This window comes from Myodes glareolus, chromosome 27 (genome assembly GCF_982192425.1).
Source record: "Myodes glareolus chromosome 27, mMyoGla1.1, whole genome shotgun sequence".
NCBI lineage: Eukaryota > Metazoa > Chordata > Mammalia > Rodentia > Cricetidae > Myodes > Myodes glareolus.
Window position 1 is genome coordinate 35080776 of NC_142052.1, and position 6314 is coordinate 35087089.

At 46.8% G+C, this 6314-nt stretch overlaps 1 pseudogene; it reads left to right on the forward strand.

Moving 5' to 3' along the window:
- LOC146889381 (uncharacterized) overlaps positions 1-5183 on the forward strand; it is an 89396-nt pseudogene extending 84213 nt beyond the window's left edge.
- Positions 5184-6314: the final 1131 nt, after the last annotated feature.

Sequence of the window (6314 nt, forward strand, 5' to 3'; positions counted from 1 at the left end):
CAAGTCAGACAAAACCCAAGCATGGAGAAGGGTGCCCTGCTCCTGGCTGAGGGGTTCTTGGCAGGTGTGTGGCTGCTGGGTGTGGAGATGCTGTGCGGGAGATGCTCCAATAGATGGCGCTCCATCCATTCACACGCTGTCAATACTATGTGGCGCTAGGGGAGGAATTATAGAAGGAAAATGGGAGATGAACTTTATAAACAAGACATTATATATATGCATGATCCTCCGGCAGTAAAAGGGAAATAGAGTGTGGGTTGGGACCTTAGCCCTAAATAGGACAATTGCACTGTTAATAACTGTTCACAGTCAGTCGCCTCAAACTACTAGCTCTGCCTGATTCAGCCTGAGGATTTGTTAAAACAAGCTGCTATGCTCAGTTCTCAGAGGTTTCTGATTTTCCTGGTCTACTAGTCTAGGAGGAGTCTCAGAATTTACCTAACAATATCCCTGGTGATGTGGATGCTGCTGGCTGGAGCCCACACTTCATTGATTCTGAAATAGCTGTCCCTGGACCGTATTTAAAGACTTTGTGATAAACAGTTCACATTTCTGTCCTTCACTGTGGAGTCTTCAGTAACTTTCACAACTTTAATGGAATAATATTTTAATCTAAAAGTGTATTTTAAAAAATGGGTATGGCGGGCCAAGCCTTAAGCCCAGAAACTGAGAGGCAGACGTAGGAAGATTCACCATAATTTTCAGACCTGCCTGGGCAACGTAACAAGTTCAAGGTCAGCCAGGGCTGCATAATGAGACTGTGCCTCAAAATGTAAAGAGTAAATGTAGAAACTAAGGGGCTGGAGAGATGGCTGGGTGGCTAAGACCACTGGCTGCTCTTCCGGAGGGCCCGGGCTGCTCTTCCGGAGGACGCGGGCTCCATTCCCAGCCCCAATGTGACAGCTGACAGTAACTTTAGTTCCAGGGGACTTAATGCCCTCCCAGTCCACCACAGGCACTGACCATACGTGGTGCAGACATCCATGCAGGAAACACCTTCACACATAAAATAAAATGGTTTCAAACAGAAAGAAAAAGTGAATGTTAAGGGCCCAAAACCAACGGGTTAGAACATACCTTTTTAAAAATTATTAGTTATTGTCATTTCTTCTTATTTATTACTATAAAATCTTATCAAAATCTATGGTTAGATTATAGAGAATAAACATATTTAATCTTGTCTGTATTATTTTAAAACTTAAAATCATAACTTAGTCATAAAAATGTTGCACTGTATATTCTTACCTCGCGTTTCTTTTGGCTTTCTGTTGTACATGTCTGGAAGTCTATTGTTTAAACAGTGTAAAAACAACAATCGAAGCACTTGACAAATTATTGTTTAGTGGCTTGGAGTTTCAGTTTAAAAACCTGATTCACACGGGTCGGGGAGAGACGCCCGCACATAGGCCTGCATCCCCAACCTCCTACCCCTTACCCTCCACCCACCCCGGCCCATCAAGGCCTGAGGCAGGTGTGAGAGCTGGCTCTGAGGTCTTCAGAGCCAGAGAGCTGTTCCTGACCCCCACCAGCTGCAGCGCTTGGGAGAGCGCGCCCTGTACCTTGTCTGGGCAGCACCGTAGCAGTGACCCTGGCAGACGTGGGTGAGCCGGCCCCAGTGTTGTGAGCATGGGGGAACCGCCCTGAAGGTGTCAGTGTGGGAGGACCAACCTGGAGTCGGCTTGGTGATGGAAAAGCTGGGGAACTGGCCCCACCCCCTGTTCATGCTGCAAGGGGTGAACTAGCCAGGGCAATGCAGGAGAACTCACCCTGGTGGCAAAGATGCAAGGGAACGGGCTGCATGACCAACCCAGCAACTACCCAGTCCCAGAACCAGTGTTCTGTGTTGGCCCGACCGGTTCAGCATCCAACCCATCTATGATCTGCTGGACCATGGGGTGGGGGTGGGGGGTCAGTCTTGTGGACCCAGGACTCCTGGATCTCCACAACCCAGGGCAGCAACCGGATGTCCAGGAAATGAGAAGTCTCAGGGACGGCCTAGTGTTGATGGTGCCCCAGAACGCAGAAGCCTTGAACCGGACTCGTGGTTCTTCTCATAAATTTCTGCATGGAAAATATAGATAAAGAGGTTTGCTGCGTGCCTCACTGTGTCGCTCTGCCGCTTCCATGACTACATAGTACCCTTCTTCCTTTTCTTTCTTTCTTTTTTTCCCCCCTCTTTTTCTCTTAAATTTTACTTTTGTTTTATTTTGAGATGGGGTAGAAGATGGGTTGGATCGAGAGGCATGTTGTGAAAGACACAGAGAATGGAAAAGCCATGTTATTGAATAAAGGATTTTTTTTTTCATGAAAAGCAAAAGAACAAAAACCCTGATTTAGGGTGCAGCCTGCTGGGTGTCCCCGGCATTGCAAAGGGGAAAGTCGAACAGTAATCGCACAAAAGAATTTTCTGGAAAATTCTTCACTGGTTGTTAGAACATCCTGAGCAGGTTTGTCCAGAAGGAACATCAACAACTCTGGGGCGTTCAAGGTTTTCCTAGCTTTATAGCTTTCCTTGTCTTGAGGTTTGAACAACTTTTGATTCGAAAATGTTTTGAATTTTTATTTTATTGTTGCTATGTATGCTCACGCCTACCATGGCACGCGTGTAGAAATCAGAAGACAAGGAAATTTGTGAAGCTGGTTCTCTCCTTCTGCCTTCTTCGCAGGTTCCAGTCTTTGGACTTAGCTCAACACTCTAGAGCAAGCGCCTTTACCCCCTCAGCTATCTCAGTGACCCTTGAGCAGAAAAACTGTGAGAGAAATGTTAAGGAAAGAATAGTGTTCTGTGCCCTGAAATTATGCTGACCCGTGTGGTTCTCAAACCTCCATGTGTCTAACATTCAGTGATATTTGTAATAATACAGTTTCCTTGACTCAGAGATTCTAAAGTCCTGGGGAGCTACTCAAACTTCAGGTTCTTGCTCTGTGTAATGGGCCAGCGTCATAATTACCACCCAGAATTTAGAACATCACTTAAATTCCCAGTGCTTGGCTCATTGTAAGACCCTCCAGATTTGTGTGTGTATGTGCACGTGTGTGTGTGTATGTGTGTGTCTTTGTATGCGTGATCTGTGTATGTGCATGCATTTGCTTGCATACTTACAAACAGCACGAACATCCTTTTTTAATCTTCCGATATCACTTGTCTTAATGATTCTCCTTTGAAGAACAATTTATCAGGACATGCACGGACTTCATGTTAACGCTTCTCTGCATTTTTGTCTTTTGAGAACTCTGTGCTCCCGTGAATTAAGAAGAGGGCACCAGAAGATTTAATTAATTTAATTTAATAGGCATTAAATACTGAACATGAAGTAAAGTATCCTACCTGAATAACTAACTGTACTAATCTTTACTTGTGTTAAAACAGGAACGGAGATCACATTGAACTCTGATGCCTCCCCAAACTCTGATGCCACTGGACACCAGTTAGGCTTAGAAACACATATCTGGAGTCCCTTCCCCGCCCCAATTCTCTTGTGATCTGTGCATTGTCCAGTGGTTTCACGTGTATGTGGGAACAGGTTCCCCTGTTGTCTGGTCTAGCCTCCCAATCAATCAGTCCAGACCCGGGATTCGGTGATCCACATCGGTGACCAGGACTTAAAACAAACATTCCAATGAAAGACAATGGTTGATCTGTAGGGGAAAAAAATGGCTCCTTGTGAAGGATAGAAAAGGATCAAGTAGAATGGCCAATAGTTGATGGATGGAAATGCTCACAGAATATTGGTTATGATTGGTGGAGATGGGGCACTGTGTTTCAAGTTAAGAGTATCCTGGGCATTCTACTGCTGCAGACTACAATGACATGAGATGTTAGCAATAGAAGACAATTATTGAAAGATGAAGTATTCAATTTCTTCAACAGTAATAGTGTTTGACTGTTGGAGCCAGCACAGGAGAATAAAGAAGAAACACAAACACACACACACACACATACACACACACACACAAACACATACACACACACATACACACACACATACACACACACACACACACCACTCACACACAAGCACATCTGCACACACACACATATATACACACACACACAAACACATACACACACACACATACACACACACACACAAACACATACACACACACACATACACACACACATACACACACACACACACCACTCACACACAAGCACATCCGCACACACACACATATATACACACACACACAAACACATACACACACACACATACACACACACACACACACACCACTCACACACAAGCACATCCGCACACACACACATATATACACACACACACAAACACATACACACACACACACACATGCACACATTCCTGGGAATGCGTGCGGGAAGAATGCTGCTCTAGAACAGGCAGCGAGTGAAAAGGGTTGATTGGAAATGATTTTAATTTGCTTAAAATATTCTGAGGAACGTCCATCCTTTTCTCTTGCTATGGATTTTAAGCATAGGTACTTCAAAACTAAACTCTGCTAAGGAGCAAGTGTAAAGCAGAGACGCGATGTACAGGGCAGGGTCTCAGCAATAGAAGCATCTTCCTCGGCGAGAGCCAGGGGTGCGTCGTGTTCTTCCAATGCCATCTAGTGGAGGACGCAAGTGGTTTTTATCTGAGTCTGTGAGGATAATCGGTCACCTCTCTTTCCAACTTTTAGTTCACAAAACATCATACTTAGTTAATGGTGCACATCGAGTCACGGATGGAAACAAACGAAAACGAAGAAGGCAAAACTCAAGCCATGCTGGCTGTCAAAGACGACGTCACGGCAGGGTAGGCTCATTTCCAGCTCACGTCACTCAGGATGCAGCAGAACACAAGGCCATCTCACCAGCAGCACCAAGCCGTTCTATTAGGGTGTGATGACGCTTCCTGGTTTACTCGAGAAAGAACATTTTAAGGACAGATTATAAACTATAATAACATCTTATAGGTGGACATCCATCTTTCCTGCCCTGACTCGTCCATCCCCTTCTCTACAGGACAGAAAGCCCCTTCCGGGTGTCTCCTGAGCGCCTCTGTGAGGCTGCCTCATCAGTCAGTGCTCAGACAGACAGCATTGGCTCCAGCAGGACTCACCGGTCCTTCTGTGCATCCCGAGCTCTTTGGCCTTACATCTGTTACTCCAGCATCCCTACCATGGCATCCGGAGACTGTCGGGCTGGGTTCAGGACTCGCTGAGACTCTTGGAGCAGCTTCATGTCCAGACTCCCCAGTAACTCCCAGGATGGCAGAATCCCATCAGAGAGCATCCTGCCTCATTGCTCTCTTCACCCTGGGTCTCCTGATTGGACCCTGAGGACACAGGCCGTATTTAATGCTGTTCTTAAGATCTCCTACGACAATAACACGTAGGTCTTGAGAGAGAGAGAGAGAGAGAGAACTCATGTGTGTATACATGCCTGCTCATGGTTGCATGTGTGCCTCTCTGTGGAGGTCAGAGGTCAACCTCTGCAGTTATTTTTCAGAAGCTGTGATTTGCGGGTGGGGAGCAAGGTGTCTCACTGTCCTGGGAATCTCCAAGGTTAGTTGAGCAGGCCTGTGAACCCCAGGGATCTCCCTGACTCTGCCTCTCCTATGCTGGGATTATAGACACTTGCCGCCACACCCAGCTTTTCACAGGTGGGGGAGGGCTAGGGATTGAACTTGGGTCTTACACAGTAAGCGCCTGGCCATCTGAGCTGTCTCCCTGGCCTATGTGTAGGTCTTAAGGTTGAGCCCTAGTAAATAACACTGGTTACCTGGAGAAGAAATGCTCGCTGCCTTTCTGTTATTTAGCATCTCTCTCCTGTCTGTCCACTCCTGTAGATGACTTCCTCTTTCCATCACGCCGTACCTGGTTTCGTAGAGCTCTGTGTTCTTCAGTCCTCATGACGCAGCTTCCCTTGAGTCACCGTGGAAAGTAAAGTTCAAAGCAGGATAGGGTGAGCAAACAGAATCTTGCTGGGGAGAGAAACTGAAACTGAGTGTGTTTCACACACTCACACAGGGAGGAGCATGGGAGGGGTGGGGAGGTCGGGGAACAGGTAATAACTGAGCTTCTGGAGTCACAAGGTTAGTGCATCCACACAGGGAGGAGCACAGGGAGGAGCATAGGGAGGAGGGGGGGCTCAGGGAACAGGTCATATCCGAGGTGATGGAGTCACAGGGTTGGTGCATCTACACAGGGAGGAGTGCAGGGCGGGCGGGGGGGGGGTGTCAGGGAACAGGTCATAATCAAGCTTCTGGAGTCACAAGATTGGTGTATCCACACAGGTAGGAGCACGGGATAGGGTGGGGAGGTCGGGAAACAGGTCATATCTGAGGTGCTGG